General features: G+C 40.8%; 1 protein-coding gene across 1 annotated transcript in view; it reads right to left on the reverse strand.

Annotated features, from left to right (window-relative positions):
* Positions 1 to 18,963, reverse strand: part of COL21A1 (collagen type XXI alpha 1 chain) — a 384,255-nt gene extending 365,292 nt beyond the window's left edge. The window contains exon 1 of the mRNA XM_075864141.1: positions 18,906 to 18,963. The gene's annotated coding sequence lies outside the window, so the exon portion shown is untranslated. The remainder of the gene's footprint in view (positions 1 to 18,905) is intronic.
* Positions 18,964 to 19,509: the final 546 nt, after the last annotated feature.

Genomic DNA, 19,509 nt, shown 5'->3' on the forward strand with positions numbered 1-19,509 from the left:
CATATGACATACAGTTTTGTCATAACCGGGAAGGGGAAGTATGGAGCGGGCTCACTCAGTGAGCTCGCTCAGTACGATGCCGGTGTCGGCTGTATGTTACAGCCGATACTTCAGAGTAACTAGCAATCCCGCTAGTTTAACCGGTTAAATGCCGTGGTCAATACCGACCGCAGCATTTAAATCGTGAGAAAAAGGGGGGCGACCCCCTCTAACAGCTCATGGCGCCCCCCCGCAACGCAATCGCGGGGAGGGGCCTAATGAAGACCCCCAGGTCCACAATCTTTGTACACCTATTAAGTCTTGCCTCTGGCAGGGCTTAATAGATGCCTGTCAGAATCACGATATACTGCAATACATTAGTATTGCAGTATATCGTGCAAGCGATCTAACGATCGCTGGTTGAAGTCCCCTAGGGGGACTAATAAAAATAGTACAAATGAGTTAAATGGGAGAAGGCATAACACTATTTGCCTGGACACACATAAAAGGAAAATAGGAGGTTTCCCAGTCCCCAGCTACAGGATCAAGATGGACTTGGATACACTATAGAATAGGTAGGGGGGTGGCTCACCCCAAATATACCTTTTGAAAAACCTATTCCTTATGCAGTAATATTTGGAGCTTTGTATTTACTCTGTACAAATGTATAGAATGTCCGTTTTCTCTCACAAAAGAGAGCACATTTTTAGCTTATAAATTTTTTCCTGTGTGTATGTTTTTGCACATTTTTAAACAAATAAGAAGTAAAAGTTATATTTTATAAGCGCTATCCTTAGGCCTCATGCACACAAACGTGTTTTTGCGGCCGCAATTCCCCCAAAAATCCACGGGAGAATTGCGGCCCCATTCTTTTCTATGGGGCCATGCACACGACCGTAGTTTTTACGGTCCGTGCATGGCCCGGGAACCCGCACCGCAGAAAGAACGGGCATGTCCTATTACGGACATCTTCTGCGGTCCGGGCTCATTGAAAACAATGACGGCAGCCATGTGCATGTCGTACGATTTGCGGAAGACCCGCGGCTGACAGTCCGCTGACAGTCCGCAGCCGCCCGACCCGAAAATCATGGCCGTGCACACGGCTACGGTCGTGTGCATGAGGCCTTATTCCAGTGATTTTTTTATTAATTCTAAATAGAGTATTTATACTACAAAAAACCATTGGTGGAAGGAATAAAAACACCACCTGACATCTATACAAATTAGTTAAATAAAGTTGTTTTTTTGTGTAAAAAAAAATTTATTTAAATTAAAAGTTCAAAAAGCCCCCCTTTTCCCATTTTCCCCCTAGAGCATAGTAAAAAAATAAATAAATATACATAATTGGTATCGCCGCGTCCGTAAAAGTCTGAACTATTACAATATATAATTATTTAACCCGCACGGTGAACGCCGTAAAAAAATAAATTGTAAACCCCAGAATGTCTATTTTTTGGTCACCTAATCTCCCACAAAAAATGAAATAAAGTGATCAAACCGTCGCATGTACACCAAAATTGTATAATTAAAAACTACAGCTTATCCCGCAAAAAATAAGCCTTCATACCACTTAATCAACGGAAAAATAAAAAACGTATGGCTCTCGGAATTTGGCAACGCAAAATACATTTTCTTTTTTACACTTAGGTTTTTACTTGTAAAAGTAGTAAAATATAGAAAAAACTATACATATTTGGTATCGCCGTAATCGTATTGACCCGCAGAATAAAGTTAACATGTTGTTTTAATTGCACAGTGAATTCCGTAAAAACAGCGCACAAAAAAACATGGAGGAATCGCTGTTTTTTTTCATTTTCTACCCCACAAATAATTTTTTCCCAGTTTCCTAGTACATTATACAGCAAAATAAATGATGCTATGAAAAACTACAAATTGAGTTAGATCAGGAAAGGAAAAGGGGGAGAAGCATGTGGTCTGTGAGTAAATTAATAAATAACTTTTATTGTTTTTACATTAAAAGGAACAAATGGTTAAAAGGTCCAGTGGTGCAATTGGTATGTGTGAGTGACCCCTCAATTCACATACCCTTGGCCATAAATTAATTGATAAGGTAATATGTAATGTTGCTGTCAGTGTGCTCCGTTAGCTAACCTGGACCTTTTAACCATTTGTTCCTTTTAATGTAAAAACAATAAAAGTTATTTATTAATTTACTCACAGACCACATGCTTCTCCCCCTTTTCCTTTCCTGATCTAACTCAGCTTAACCTAGTGGTGTACACCAATGTGGTCTCCTTGACACGATATAATATTGTGTAACAGGTGATCTTCACCAATCAAAACTACAAATTGTCCCGCAAAAATCAAGTCCTCATAGTACTATATCGACGAAAAAATAAAGACGCTATGGCTTCTGGAATGTGGGGAGGAAAAAACGAAAATGAAAATCTGAAAGTTGTTTACATCAGGAAGGGGTTAAAGACAAACCACTTTACATTTGGTTTACTAGTAATAAAATAAGTTGTGATTCAAAGCTAAACAAGCGTAGGAACTTTTATTATTTGAATATTTCTAAAATTATAATTCCTAGCTTCAAAGAAAGATAAATATTTTTAAACCCCTAGACTAAGAAGATTTAAAACGATGTTGAAAATGGTGACTGATAGGGTAAATAGAACCATTTTTTTATTGACAATAGTTGTTTTTTGGCATGTAAGTATGAACTCAGAGTGTGCATAAGAAATTTCTGAAAATAATAATTGCTACATGTAGCAGTGCTTCACATACAATTGGGCATATTTACTAATGCTGTTAAGATTTAGACAGTGCAAACTTAGACCAGTAAGTCAGAAGATGTGGCAAATTTATCACAGTGGGACAAGCTGTATGATAAATTTGGCGCATCTTGCTAGATCTGTTAGACACTTTTCTCTTCCTATACCGCTCTTGGTTGGCTTAGTTTTCGATTTTTATGGGTTTTTTTGCACCAAATTTTGGCGCGCTTTGGTGAATTGTAACCCACACCCTGTTTCTAGACCCTTTGGAAAAGTAGGAAAATAGAAAGGTTGGATCCAGCGTGAATGTATATAAAATGGAAGATTGTTCCAAGTTTAATTGTATAAAGTCTAAAACAGGACCTGGTAAAAAGGTAATGTCCTGGAGTGTTAGCCATGATTTTTCCTTTGGAAAAGTGTCTAGTGATGCAAAAATATTTGTCCTTTTAAAACGGTTTGGGGCAATCACATTAGTAAATTTGGTCATTTTAAAATAGAGACAGATTGGTAAGTTATTCAAACAAATGGCAATATTCCATGAAATAGTCATCTTAATGATTTTAGGTGTTGACAGCTGCGTACTGTAACATTATACTGCCTCATGCATATGGCAGATCCTTGCGCACAGAGCCTGTACAGCAACACATAGAGTCCATGCAGCTCAAAACTATGAAGCTGTAAAGTCCTGGCCAAAAGATTTGAGACTGACACAAATTTTGGTTTTCACAAAGTGTGCTGCTTCAGTTTTTATAGTCGCAATTTGCATTAACTTTAGATTGTTTAGTAGAGTGATCAGATGAATTGCTATTAATTGCAAAGTCTTTCCTTGCCATGAAAATAAACTTATTTACAAAAAAAACAAAAACATTTCCGCTGCATTTCAGCCCAGTCACAAAATTACCTGCTAAGATAATTTCAGTGATCTTCTCGTTAGTTCAGGAGAAAGGGTTAATGAGGACAAGGCAGCTGATATCACTCTGTCATGCTGATTGAATTATAATAGCAGACTGGTTGCTTTAAAAGGGGGATGGTGCTTGAAATCATTGTCTTCTTCTGTTAACTAGGGTCACCTCCAACAAAACATGTGCAGTCATCATTGTTTTGCATCAAAAATTGCTTGTAAGATGCCCCATTTATCGGATCATCAAGAACTTCAAGGAGAGAGGTTCAATTGCTGTGAAAAAGGCTTCAGGGTGCCCAAGAAAGTCCAGCAAGTGCCAGGACCATCTCCTAAAGCAGATTCAGCTACAGGATCGGTTCAACGCCAGTGCAGGGCTTGCTCAGGAATGGCAGCAGGCAGGTGTCAGTGCATCTGTACGCACAGGAAGGCAAAGGCTTTTGAAAGCTGACATTGTGCTAAGAAAGGCAGAAAAGAAGCCACTTCTCTCCAAATAAAACATCAAGGACAGACTGACATTCTGCAGGACGTACAGGGATTGGACTGCAGAGGACTGGGGTAAAGTTATTTTATCTGATGAAGCTCTCTTCACACTTTTTGAGACATCTGAAAGAATGACTGTACAGAGAAGAAAAGGTGAGCACTACCATGAGTCTTGTGTCATGCCAATAGTAAAGCATCCTGAGACTATTCATGTGTGGGGTTACTTTTCACCCAAGGGAGTGGTCTCACTCTGGACCACTGGACTACTGGACTAAGGATGCAGGACTGGTCACAGACACTGGACTCAGGATACAGGACTGGTCATGGACACTGGACTCGGGATACAGGAAAGTCACGGACACAGGATTCAGAACTGGTGACAGACATAGGATTCAAGATACAGAACCTTTACAGACTAACACTGGGTTAGTAACAACATTGCTCAGGCACTTTGGAGATAGTGAAGGTGCCTTAAGTAGTCCAGGGAAGCAGCAGGGGTGGATGGGTAACTTTTGAATTTCACGCGTACTGGCTCTTTGAGAGGCGGCCAGAGCGCGCGCATGCGCACTTGGTATTCGACGGTCATGAGCTGCAAAGGACAGAGAGCAACGAGGGACGTATGAGACACAGAGGCGGGGACTGCTAGCAGATGCGGGGCCCACCGCCGGCGTTACAGTATACCATAGAAACATCTGACTAAAAGATCTAAAAACACTGAAGCAGAAAACTTTGTAAAAAACTAAATTTGTCTCAAAACTTTTGGCTAGGACTGTATGGTCAGAGGCGTAGCTAGGTTCTCCTGCACCTGGGGCAAAGATTCAGATTGGCGCCCCCACCCTCCCCCCATTTATTTCCCGACAACTCCTCTTTCCCTACCATTCAATGAGGTGTAATTTTTTTTCACATTTTTTTTAATGTAAATTGAGTGTAAAAGCATTTCTACATTTTACAAACGATGTAGTTCTATAATGTAATTAACATAAAATAAATTAAAAGAAAATAAATTAAAGAGGCCACACACAGCCCCCTGTAGATAGCGCCACACAGCCCTCCTTGTAGATAGTGCCACACACAGCCCGCTGCCCCTTTGGAAATAGCGCCACACTCCCCCCCCCCCTTGTAAATAGTGCCACATTCCCCCCCTTTTAAATAGTGCCACACTCCCCCCTCCCCTTGTAAATAGCGCCACACTCCCCCCTCCTTGTACTTAGCGCCACACTGTGAACAGAGCGGTAGCCTACCGCTACCACTCTCCGCTCTGCCTGGTGTGACTTACCGGAGAAGCCGAGGAGGTCATTCGGCGCAGGCAGCGACGGAGTTCCTTCTGACTAGGGTTGGTGACAGCCAGGGCCGGCCTTCGCTTGGATGGCACCCTGTGCGGGACTCTCTATTGCCGCCCCCTACACAAACCAAAAATTAACCACATATATGGACACGCTGGAACATATATACTGTACATACATAAAGATAGATATTTAGACATACAGGCAAATATACATACACACATCTGGAATACATACATAAAGGTAAATATATAGACGTACAGACACATATACGCACACACCGGCAGATAAATACACAGTCACAAACATATACAAATACATAAAAGGCACAAATATACAAGCACAAAGACACATTCACAAACAGACCCATATATACCCACACAGGCACATATGTACACAGCACAGATAATGTAGTAGATGTTACCTGCAGTCCTATGTAACAACACAGATAACACACAGTGATAACTTTCTGAGTACAGATAATGTAGCAGATGTTACCTGCAGTCCTATGTAACACCACAGATAACACGGTGATAACTCTGAGTACAGATAATGAAGTAGATGTTACCTGCAGTCCTATGTAACACCACAGACAACACAGAGTGATAACTCTGAGTACAGATAATGTAGTAGCTGTTACCTGCAGTCCTATGTAGCACCACAGATAACAGTGATAAATCTCTGAGTACAGATAATGTAGTAGATGTTATCTGCAGTCCTATGTAACACCACAGATAACACAGTGATAACTCTCTGAGTGCAGATAATGTAGTAGATGTTACCTGCAGTCCTATGTAACACCACAGACAACAGAGAGTGATAACTCTGAGTACAGATAATGTAGTAGCTGTTACCTGCAGTCCTATGTAGCACCACAGATAACAGTGATAAATCTCTGAGTACAGATAATGTAGTAGATGTTATCTGCAGTCCTATGTAACACCACAGATAACACAGTGATAACTTTCTGAGTACAGATAATGTAGTAGATGTAAGAGATAAACACATGCAGAGACACAGACAGACAGATACACACACACACACACACACACACACACTGTAACATATACACATACAAACACAGAGACACACGCTGTATTCACACTACACACACATACACACACAGACACTCACCATGTCTCCTTGCTGACAGCATCACAGGTCAGGACGGGCTGTGGGCGGAGCTTCCTCTTCTGCTTCTCGTTGTGTCCAGCGATAGGGTGTCTATGGGCACAGTCCGGGGAAGGAGGAGGCAGAGGGCAGAGCACGCCAGCGTCCCTAGGAAGGGAGACGCCGGCAGAGATTCACAGTCTTGCGGTCGCGGCTGCCGGTAAGAGGAGAATGCCGGCGGTCAACGACCTCGGGCATCACAGATCTATTCCTTAAAGTATTATAATCTTTGTTGGATTACTCAAAGGTGATCTCATCAATATTTGATTCTAAAAATATAGGTGTACATACTTTATATGTACAGAAAATGTCTAACATACCTTGTTAATTGTGCATTATTCGCCAACTCCACACTATTGATAAATCTCTCCCAATGATTTTCATTTTGTTTCATTATTTGTTAATTTTTAATTAAATTCATATGTTTAGCAAGTGGTAAACTGAATGTCACTGGAGATTAATGTTTCCTAAAGCTGGGACACATAATTCAATATACACTACCACAGGACATTTCCATATAATTACATGTATTTAAATGTAATATTTATACTACAGATGAAGCCATCTTTATCTTGAATTTTAACGCATTAAATACACAGTGGCAAGAAACTTTAACTTGACTTTTTAAATTACTTTTCAATGGCTTTTGATGTGTGATATCACGCTGAAGCAAGTTATCAGAGTCAAGATAAACTTGGCTACAACTGTTTACCATGAATAAATGTATAAATTCACTGGGGTAAAGAGCCCTCAATCTATTACTGCAGGTTCATACAGAGAATAACAGTGTTGGCATTTTACTTAATCAGTCCTACATTATGGAATTACAGTATATTATTTTACTGTTAATGGGCAGCTGTAAGGTTTGGTAATTATCTTCTTTGGTGAACCCATTTAAGACCTTAACTCATGCTGCTCTACTACCAAATGTAGTAATAATAGCTCACTATAGTAACACTTGAATGTTTGGTTAGTGTTTTTACATAATTGTTTCTGACATTAAAAAAAAAACGTGTTAAATAATTTTGTGGAAAGTACAGATTCCTATGAATCCCAGTACAAACCATGAAAATACATGAATATACTTCTACATGAATTTACCATCTCTTGAAATAATAATAATTTACAAAGTCTAGCAAAGTAAACATTTTTATTTATAGTTAATTCATCTTTATTTAAAGTATCTTGATCTAATGTTCCATGTTTGTATTGAAGAAATGAGTAAAGTAAAAAAACTTTTTCAATTTTCCAATTTATAAGATTAGTAGATAATGTTGGTAACTCTTAGTACCTCCTATTATAATTCTTAGTAAGCGTGCTTAAATTCAGAAGAATTAAACATTTTTTCCTAAAGTTATAAAGTGTTGAGTCTACAACTGATGTGATGCAAAATTGTTCCACACATGTTCTCATAGTAAGTGTTTCATAATGTTGCATGTGCACCACCCTTTGTCTGAGCCTCTTAAATTAACAAGGAAACATTTTTTTGCAAATAACCTTAAAGGAAACTCCACCTTAAAAAAATAAATAAAGAAGGTGGCTAGTATGAAAAATATGTAATACATATTTAATTATTTAGAAAGTTTATTTAAGTAAGAGATTAGAGGTAAAGTCTATGACTTTTTTTTATCAGAATTTATAATTGTAGGAAGTATCTTTATTTTCACCCTTGCTGAACGTTTCAGCTCATAGAGAGATTGAGAAAGGCACTCTATTGGCTGAAACTTTGCAAGGGTGAAAAGGAGCTTTCATAACAAAGGCCTATGTTTTTGCCTTTGCGTTCTGCGTCTGCCCAAAAAACCCTGTGTGCTGTCTGCAGGTCTTCTTTAGCCCTTGCAATTTCCAACAAGACTTACTTTTTCCTGAATTGCCTTAAGTTCTTAAATTTGTCATGATACCAATTCAATACAATCTCACGTTATCCAGTTAAAAAGCGTATATGTTAAACGTATACGTTTTTTTAACATGGGAGTCTATGGGCGATGGATAGCCGACTGATGGCACCCGCCAGGGGCATCCGTTATAACCACAAAGTAAAAAATGTATACGTTAAACGTATACCTTTTTCACCATTGGAGTCTATGGACGACGGATGGCTGACAGATGTGTCCATTGGAATATATCCTTTAGCCATACGTCACTCATAGACTCCCAAGTTAAAAAACTAATATTCGATTAATGTATAATTTTACAGATACATCATATCATGTTACCTAGATTGATGTTAAATGAAATTGTGGATTTAGCCATCTTAGATCACACTCCAGTTGTGCTAACCCTTAAAGAAACGTACCCCAGGGGCACTGAGTATATTGGGTGCTTTTCTACTCCCTTAGCAACGGATGATAAGTTCATCCAACTTGTCAGTAGATGGTGGCTAGAGTTTGAATTCATAATGACAATACTCGCCTTTACTAGGACACTACTAGAGCAGTCTTTGGTGGCATAATGACATATATCCCTAGGAAAAAGAAGAAATTCTTACAGAAATACGAAACCTTCATTACCACCATACGTAATAGCTACATCCCACTCCCGATACCAAATCAACTTGTATACAGGCTAAACACAAATTTGATGGTTGATATCTCAAATGGAGCAATTTTAGTCAAGCTAGAGGCCACCCTGCACTGATATGGCAACAAATCAGGCAAATTATTATCAAATCTCACTCAGTGTAAAGACCAGCCAGTCATATACTACAAATTGAAACTCAAATGGGAATATAACAACAGATCATGTAAGATCAGTAGAATGCTAGGGCAGTTTTGCAAGAAGGTGTATTCCGATGCTTCACTCACACAGATAGAGATATCCCTCTTAAACAAGGTGCAACTTTCTAGAAATATGGAGGAACAGTTAGGGAGGCAAAATGCAGCAATTACAGAAGAGGAGATGAACTAGTCGATCAAATAGTAAAAAAAATGCTAAGGCGTTGGTACCTGACAACATGTCAACGCGGTCTTACAGGCCTATATAATAAATCAACATACACGCTAAACTCCTCTCTAAAATAATGGCTGATAGATTGGGTGTAATTCTACCCACACTGATTGCACCAGAACAGGTTGGGTTTGTCCAAGTTTGTGCGGCACTGACCAATATTAGGACGGTTCTATCTGTCTTGAATAGGGTCCCGTATGAACCTCATCCAGGGAAATCCTTTGCGTTCCTCACATTGGGCGCAGAAAAATAAGTTGGTCAAAAAATAAGGATGTTCAGTAAAAATGATGGCTTTCCCTGCAAAAAGTTACAACTAAATTTTCACTAAAAGGGATTTTACCAACCTTTGAAAAACACAGAAAGTATCTACGTGCATTTGAATTTTCACTAGATGATGCTACCATGGCTCAGAAGTAGTTATTTCTAATTTTTTAAATGTTGCCCAGCTCTGTGCAGCACTGTTGGTTTCATTTTGCTACCATGCAAAGGACTACAGTTCCTATGATTCCTCTCCACTCTCACAGACATTGGCTACATTAACAGTTGCCTGCATGCCCCCTATTACAAGTTGTAAGGTAGTGCTGTAATTACTCACTGTCTGCTACTGAGATACAGCTCTGTTGCTATACTTAGCACTATTTGCTGCCCAGCATGTGAAACACAATCCCTCCAGAGACAGGGTGCAGTGGAGATAAGAGAAATGTGATGCGTGAGTTCTTGTACTACAGGGAGGGGGAAGAGGGGAGAGGGGAGATAACCAGAGGTTCAGGGTACGGAACGTCACACAAGTAGGAGATAAACACCAGGAGCATAATCATGTGACTGCATATGTGACTTTATGAGAGACTGCATGTGAGACATTTCAGCTAAAGCCCGTATATTAGTAAAGGACTAATCTTACTGCAGTTAAACCATTTGCACACACACCAGAAAATATCTTTAATGACTATAATCATTTACAATATTATCAAATGAAAGCTTTCTGCACTAGTAAACTCTCAAACATACCCAAATAAATGTTTGTCAGTCCTTTTAATTCTCTGTTTACTGGGTCACTCCTATACGCTGCTCTAAAGGCAAAGCTAATTCCCATGACACCCAAGGTGGTCTTTAAGCTCTGGGAGAATAAAATTAGGAAATACTGAAGTAGCCAGACACATTATTAATGCGCTAACTCATTTTTGAAAACATATTATAAATGATAAATAGTGGGAAGCACAAAAATATCATGCAGAATACGTATGCATACTTCCATCTACCCCAACTAAGCCAGATAGACAGGTAGCATGTCCTAGGTGGAGGTACAGATTTATTTAATGGCTTATGAGCCTGTTCTCAGGTAAGCTATTCCATCAGTAGCAGACTCCACAACACACTTACCTCCAAAGGCACAGGCATTCCTGATAGTGGCAAAACATCTCTTCAATAAGTGGCTCAATGTCAATGTACTTGGGTTACATATTATAGTCCAACAACTTAAGGCGCTATTTTATTTAGATAGAGGTGTTGAAAATAAAGAAACTCAGGCCAAAATATTAATGTTCAAGTTCAAGTTATTGATCACCCACTACTTCTCAGCATCTGACATACCCCATATAATGGGCCCTTTCTCACTAACATAATGGTATGTTACGGAGGATCTGAAAGGGCAATTAGGGGCTTTGAAAATAATTTAAAGGTAGATACGCTACATTGAATCCTCCTTTACCCCTATAAACCAACTACACTTTTCCTAGGAACACCCAGATAAGACTAAAGAGAATGCCGAAGATAATCAAGTTTAGCTCTTAGATTTATGATACTTGTTCTGCTGTCAGAATATGTCCTTTTTATTTCACGTTTGTTCTGTACTTGTGTATGATTTATGATTTACACTTTTGCTATTATGTAACACATTATATGTGTAATGTGCCTAGAATAGAATGTGATATATGTATTCCATACCATGTAACTCTGCACACTTAATGCCTGACATGTCTTTGTTGTTGTTTAATTAAACTCTCATTAAACAGACGATTTCAAAGGGGGAAAAAAACAATAAAGATTCACTCAGCCAAGTTAGGCCCCAAGTATATTGGTTCGAATTAGATTCTGATTATTAATCCTACAGCATTTCATCTGCAACTTCCAGCATCCCTTAAAATCTCAAACATCTTCCAAAATTCCCTACTGAAGACTTACCAGTGTCTAACTCTTTCTGCCAAGCCATTGCTCCTCCGGTCGTAGTTAAAAGCCACCAGGAGTTTGAGATTTAATGTCATAGATTCTGGAATAGTCAAGGGTCGCTTAAAGCGGATCGGTCAGCTCAATATGCTGCCCAGTCTGACTTCCGACCCCACGCTTCCAATTAAACTGTTCTAACCAAAGTCTTTAGTGATCTTCTAACTGCTAAATCTAAGAGTTATTACGAAAACCTCCAGCTTTTGACACTGTTGATCACCCACTATTAATACAGACTTTCTTACCTGGTTTCACAGATACAGCACTCTCCTGAATTTCCTCATATCTGTCTAGTCAGACGTTTAAAGTGCCCCACCAACACCTTCACCTCTTGTCTGCGCTTTGTTGCTAAACCTCTATATCTGTGTTCTCAGCCAGCTAATTAAAGTGTAGATCCAGTTACTTATAGCTATCTTGCCCAAAGCTTGGAATTAAAATCAGGAGATGCTGTATGGGAGCCAGGTAGGCTGGTTGCTGAGACAACTACACAGGAACATAGCAACCAACCCGCCTTGCAGGTTCCACCACATTAGTTATACACTTTGGGTGAAAGAGCTGGTTTCTACTGAAGCTAGAATTTAAAGGGGTGGTCACATTGTGAAAAAAAATCTGTCCAAATGTGCTATCAGGGCTTATGAACATCATGGAGGGGGTTCGCCCTTCTCGGGACCCTCCCCTACGAGCCAGAACAGAGAATTTCTTCAAAAGAGCAGCTCTCACTTTAACAGACCAGGCCTATCCATGCATTACCTTTCTTTTCCATGGGCTCCATGTAAAGCTAAATGCTGCATGGGGAAAAGGAACTCCCAGCAACCTCCTGATCACCTGGTCATCTTTTATTCAAAAAGGGGTTGACAACCTCATCTACTCTTTGGTTTTTGGTATCATTTTGTATGCTGACGAAACGCAAATCTACCTCTGTGGTCCTAATCTTTCTTTCTTGCTATCCAGTGTATCACAAGTTATTGGTACTAGATTACTGGAGATGGGTCATTGATTCCGTGAGTTATGGTGATTGCCACATTTGCAGTCAGGGAGGAATCTTTTCATCCAAATATTATGCAATTGGCAACTGCTTGATAGGAGTTTCTTGCTTTCGTCTGAATCAAACCTGTAGGATCATAGGTTGAACTTGATGGACTTCCACTGTACTATATCACCATTATACTATAGTACATATCAGGACTGTCTAATAGATGTAATTAGCTGTTTCCTATTTATTTTTCCTTCTACTTTCTCAAACTCAACATTGGCAACAAGTAGTTCATAATATTTCCCCCATCTAACTCTCGGGTACCCTCAAACAGTAAATTAAAGCATACACTTCATCTGTCACTACTATGTCTGTTCTGCCTATCTGATTTTGTATATTGTATATTATATTACATTCGTTCGTCACCACAAAAAATCCAAGGCATTCTATCAATAAAAATGATTAATGACTGCAATATAATCATTATGAGCCAACAGTATGAAAGTGAAATACATTGTGCCCATAGCAATAATACAGTAATTTCATGTGTTGTGAAAGATGTTATGGAACTAGTAACATTTCCTGAGCTGTAGTTCTATATGTACTGAACCCCATTTTATGGTAGTGACTAGAGCTTTGTCATTGGACAGTGACATATTTCAAACCTTTTATACATATGCCTGGCTTGCGCAAACTCTAAAAGAAGGCCTATAAACTCCATTATGTCACGTAGGGTTCGTGAACCGATTAGTCCGTACTGCCTTTGCGGTATGGCAGCTGGCCAACAGGGCGCAGGTCACAGTCTATAGTTCGTATAGGGTACCTGTGGCAGCTCGGAGAGTAGCAAGGCAGGCTCGGCTAGGATTGGCGTTCATGCCCTTCTTAGTGAGGTTAGAGATAGGAGAAGTCAGTGAGGAGAAGTTTGGAATAGACTGTAAAAATTGGCGAATCCCAGAAAGCACTGTATGGCCCTCAAGCCTTGAGGGCGTGACCATTCCAGGACAGACTTTACCTTTTCAGGATCCATCTTGAGACCTCTATTCAAGACAATGTAGCCCAGGAATGGTAGAGCATCCTTTTCAAACACACACTTCTCCAACTTGGCGTACAGACGATTCTTCCTTAACCGCAGCAAAACTTGACAGACATGTCTCTGATGAGTCATAGGATCTGGAGAAAACATCAAGATGTCATCAAGATAGACCACAACACAAACATAGAGGAGGTCACGAAAATGTCATTAACGAACTCCTGGAAGACCGCGGGAGCATTACACAGCCCGCAGGGCATTACTAGATATTCATAGTGTCCATCACGTGTGTTAAATGCAGTCTTCCATTCATCACCACGGCGAATCCGGATTAGGTTGTAAGCCCCACGCAGTTCTTGTTTGGAAAAAATCTTGGCACCACGTATACTACCGAATAATTCAGAGATCAGTGGCAAGGGATACTTATTTTTCACCGTGATTTGGTTGAGACCCCGGTAGTCAATACAAGGACGCAGGGAGCCATCCTTCTTTTTCACGAAGAACAACCCGGCTCCTGCCGGGGAGGAAGACTTCCGTATGAAGCCCCCCTCCAAGTTCTCTTTAACATAGGCGGACATGGACAGAGTCTATGGCAAGGAGAGAGGATATACCCTACCACAGGGATGGGATGCACCAGGAATCAGCTCGATAGGACAGTCATACGCCCAGGGTGGGGGCAGTGTCTCCGCCTCCCTTTGGCTGAAGACGTCCGAAAATGCAGCATAATGACCAGGCAATCTTGCCAATGACCGAGGCAGAGGAGGCTGAGTCAAACGAATCTGCACCAGGCATCGGCTGTGACACTCGGGGTTCCAGTCCAGGACTGGGGCATGTAGTTGGAGCCAAGGCAGGCCCAGCAGCACGGGGTTAACGGCCTTGGATAGGATATAGAACGATAGAAGTTCGGAGTGGAGAGCCCCTACTTGGAGCCTCAACGGCTGAGTCACAGCTATAACTGGGTCTGGCAGAGGTAGTCCATTTACCGATGCAACCATTAATGGTCTCTCCAGGGGTGTAGTGGGTAATTGAAGAAGGTCCACCAGGTCTCTACAAATGAAATTAGCAGCGGAACCAGAGTCCAGAGACCTGATGCGTTTTCTCACCGGACACTATGGTCACGGGTATGGACAATTTAGATGGGAGTCCTTCTTTGCCCAAGGTTGTCTTTCCTACCAACCCTAGGCTTTGGGGCTTTTGGGGACACAGAAGCACAAGATGGCCTCCGAGGCCGCAATAAAGACAGAGTCCCGAAGTGCGTCTGCGTAGTCTCTCCTGGTTAAATAGCTTACATTGGTCCATCCTCACAGACTCCTTAGGAGGATCGGCATCTGAGGACAGCAGGGGTTACTGCAAGGTAGGGACTGGACTAGGAAGACCTCCCTCCCGACTAACCTCTTGGATCCGTTCTCGGAGCCTTCTATCAATCCGGGCAGCCAGAAGGATGAGGTCATCCAGGGTAGACGGCAGGTCTCAAGCGGAAAGTTTGTCCTTAATTTTAGGAGACAGTCCATGCCAGAATGTAGCCACCAGGGCCTCATTGTTCCACAACAGTTCTCCCGCCAGGGTGCGAAAGTGGATGGTGTTTGTGGACGAATGTGGCTAATGTGGCTAAGGGCCTTGCCAGTAAGAAGAGAGATGATGAAAGCGACCCTTGCGCCATCAGACGAAATTGCCATTGAATACAGGCTGAAGTGGATCTGGCACTGGTTCAAAAATACACCACATGTACATGCGTCTCCATCATAGCGGTCAGGAAATGGCAAAGAAAAACGAGGATCAACACTGTCAGGAGGTGTAGTCTGAGGATCAGTACTGCCAGGAGGTGTAATAGGAGGAACGGCAGATCGTGCTTCCTGCCGACGTGTGAGAATTTTCAAGGCCTGGAGGAGTTGGTCCTGTCGAGACCGGAGGTCCAGCATACCCGTCCGCATCTCTTGTTACGTCATCTTGGTCTTGGATCGACCAGCGGGGTCCATGGCCTGAGTGTACTGTCACGTAGGGTTCGTGGACCCACTGGGCCATACCGACTTATGGTATGGCAGCTGGCCAACAGGGCGCAGGTCATAGTCTATATTTTGTATAGAGTACCTGTGGCAGCTCGGAGAGTAGCAAGGCAGGCTCGGCTGGGACTAGGCAGCGGGTAGACATCAGGCGTGGAGTAGCAGGACAGGCGTGGAATACAGCACAGCACGACTACAGCACAGCACGGCACTTAACCAGGATAGAACGGGATACAGGATACAGGAACAGGGAAAACTGGGAACTGGAAAACACTGGGAGACCCTTTGCTTAGACAAACTAGGATACGACAAACAACGCTCAGGCATCAAATCAAGGGGCTGGACCCTCTTATATTCCAGGACACTCATGGGCTGATTACACATTAAGGTCCGGTACGCACCGCTGCCCCGTTAAGAGCGGGCACGAGTGTGTGCGCGCACACTACGGGACCCGGCCGAGGTGAGTGGAAGTGAGGAGGAGACTGGGGCCAGCGCTCGCAGACCCATTGCTGCGGCCGACAGAGTGAACCTGACAGCCTGCAGCCATGGACATGACATATTATTTGTCGTCCTCTACAGTAGACTTACTGTAAGCTTGTGATTCCACGTATTTCAGTGATGTCACTAGACAATCTCATGTGTATGGAGACCTTGTAACCTTCCCCTTTACCTCAGGTGCCAGGGGATAGAAGAATTGGGTGCGTTGAAATCCTTTATTGCTGCAAGAGATAAGCCGCTTCTAGAGGTATTTGTTAGTGGCTTATTCCCTCTCTAAAGGCCTGTTCACATCACCGTTGTCCTTCCGTTGAGGGGTTCCGTTGGAGGTTTCCGTCGGGTTAACCCCTCAATGGAAAGGCAAACGGAAACCTTATCTTCCATTTCCCTCACCATTGATCTCAATGGTGACGGAAACCTAGCTAATAGTTTCTGTTTGTCACCGTTGTGACAGGGTTCCGTTGTTCTTGACAGAACCAATAGCGCAGTCGACTGCGCTATTGTTTCCATCAAAAGGTTAAAAATAAACTACACATGAAATCCTATCTGTACTTTATCTGCAAGTGACATATGTTGTGGGCACTCACTTAGATACCATGCGTTATTTGATATAATGACATGTACTACATGAGTGGTGCTGTTTTTAGTGAGTATTTTATTTCAAAGGTAAAGTTCTTTATCTGTTAAGTGCTAATAAAATGCTTTCTCTCTTTCTTATCCATAAAGTACTAAACAAAAAAAAAATATTTTCACATGTGAGCAATGTTGGTAATATACTTGTATGTATATCTTAACAGTTCCAACAATAGTGATGTTACAGCATTTCCCTTTCCATGTAATAATTGAAGCCAATCCAACATAGTAAGGAAATTAATTCAGAAAGCTGTGGTCTATTGCTTGTAGACATTACTTTGACATTCATTTGAATGAAGCTGCAGTGCGCTTCAACACTTCAAATCATTACACTTATCTACTACTGGCAGTTTAAAGAGAAGAAATATTTACCTCCAAATAGTAACATTCAAAGACTGAGAACATATTTCACGGCCAAGCCCAGGCTGCCTGGTCAACTGGAGTGCCCAGTCACACTCACAAATGATATGCCAACAAAGCCCTCAGGCCTTATGCACACGACCGTAGTTTATACCTGCAATTGCGGATTAAATACTGACACATTCATTTCTATTGGCCACAGACACCTATTTACAGGTGCGTGTTCGTGCCGTAGAAATGAACCGCAAAAAAATAGAACATGTCCTATTTTTCGCATTTACGGACCGTGCTCCTATACTTATAACTGTGAGCACGGTCCGCAAATGCAGATTACACTTCACAGCCCGTCCGTGCATTATTTACTGACCGTAACCCTTTCATTATCCATAAAAATCATAGTTCCCTCCAAATATGGTACCATATGCAAAAAAAAATGATGTGTATACAATAACGTATAAACTGTACGTTTATCAAACATACCATGAAAATTAAAAAAAGCCCTGAAAACCTACTTAGATTCCAGGACCCCTGGGGATATCAGCACTGAAACCTAAGACATGTGGAGTTTGATGGGGTCTTTGGAGTCAGAAGCTGTTCTAGCAGTCCATGTAGCTGTGACATGAAGGGAACAAGGTGGTCATCAGTGATTATTTTTTGCCTTGCCTGACGGATTAACAAGATAATAAAATTATTTTCTGAGAAATTTCTTGGTGAACACCTTCTTTACTCCCTGCCACAAGAAGGATTACATGTAGCTACAGCATATTTCCTTTCATAAACACCCTACCAAATAACTCCCCATATCTCAAATTCCTGGACCCTGACGAGTATGACATGTGGAGAGGAAGATAATGGGGTTTAATGCAGATAAAACGTAATCTTCATGTTAAATTAGGTTTTAAAATAAATGATATTTTACCATGCAGTTCATTCGGACATGCTTCACTGTATAGTTGCAATGAGAGTATCATTCTACTAACATACAGCAGAAAAGGGTTTATAGCAACGTCAACATTTAACAATCAAGTGAGCTAAGTTTAGCAACAGAAAACATGATTATTTCCATGGAAGTAATGGAGAACAGACAGATGAAAGGGGTCCCAGCCTGCAGTACAGTTCTTGGCTCAGAATGTAAGAGCTGCAAACCAGAAATGAGAAATTTGTTGGCTAACAAATACAACTATTATATCAAAACAGCGTATTGTAGTTAAAGCTAAAATGTTAAAAATGAAATAAAATACAATGCAGTCTTATCTGCTTTATTTCATAAATAGTATGTGCAAATTTTCAATAACTTATTCCAAAAAGGAACCGGAACTCCATCTATCCAAGACAGTTACCCCTAGACAGACACCTAGTCGTGCTTATACTACCTTGACAACATCTGAATGTAAATGTCCCCTGTGAACATGAGTAGTATAAATTAGGTCAGTTTGTAAAAGAGAAATGTAGCACCTGTCAAAAATCTAATATACACAGTTAAGGAGTAGAACTTCTGCCCTGCACATCTTGTTAAACATTGTGCCTGTGACTCAAAGTGTTCTCAGAGATTCATAAAACATTACGAAATGTCCGCTGTATTTTAATAGCATGCAACAAAAGTATTATAATGTAACCCAAGGCTATTCCTTACTTTTATTTATTAGCTGCAATTGACTTTGTTTTTTTAAATGCTTTCTTAACTAATAACTTTATCTACTTACTCGATTTATGAGGGGAATGCAGATTAGTTCCTTTTTCCGTCAGTGCTGTCAGCTGTATTCCTCGAAAGTGAAGACGTTTTATACCTCACTAATTTCATGAGCTTGTCTTTCCCAAGTTTTCGCTCAGTTTGCTCTGCTGTTCTCTTCCTCCACTTCTGGATTTTCATATATATATAGTTATAAATGTACTTTACATGTGACTCATGTGCACCATCTGCTGGTATTCTAAATCAGTCCTTCTCCTCCATAATTTTTTTGATATTCTTAAGGCATAGTGTTCTCAACCTCCAGCATGTATGATCTGTTCAACATCTTCTATTTACATGTACAGCTATATTTTTACTTTTAGAGCTTCTTCACTCATATAATAGAGCAACAACTGTGCTAAACTTTGTAATTCATTATATTTGGACTTTCAAGTTCCTATATATTGGTCACACAGTGCACTGTTTGAAGACGATCTGATATATTCCTTTAGCAGTGTCTGCGGAAGTGACATAGATGCGCAAACCCAACGTCTATGTACTTATTATATGCTCATCTCTATGTACACATGAAAATAAAGACTGCTATATTAATGTGTGTAACCTTAAAATTATATAGA

Source organism: Rhinoderma darwinii, chromosome 4 (genome assembly GCF_050947455.1).
Source record: "Rhinoderma darwinii isolate aRhiDar2 chromosome 4, aRhiDar2.hap1, whole genome shotgun sequence".
Classification (NCBI taxonomy): Eukaryota; Metazoa; Chordata; class Amphibia; order Anura; family Rhinodermatidae; genus Rhinoderma; species Rhinoderma darwinii.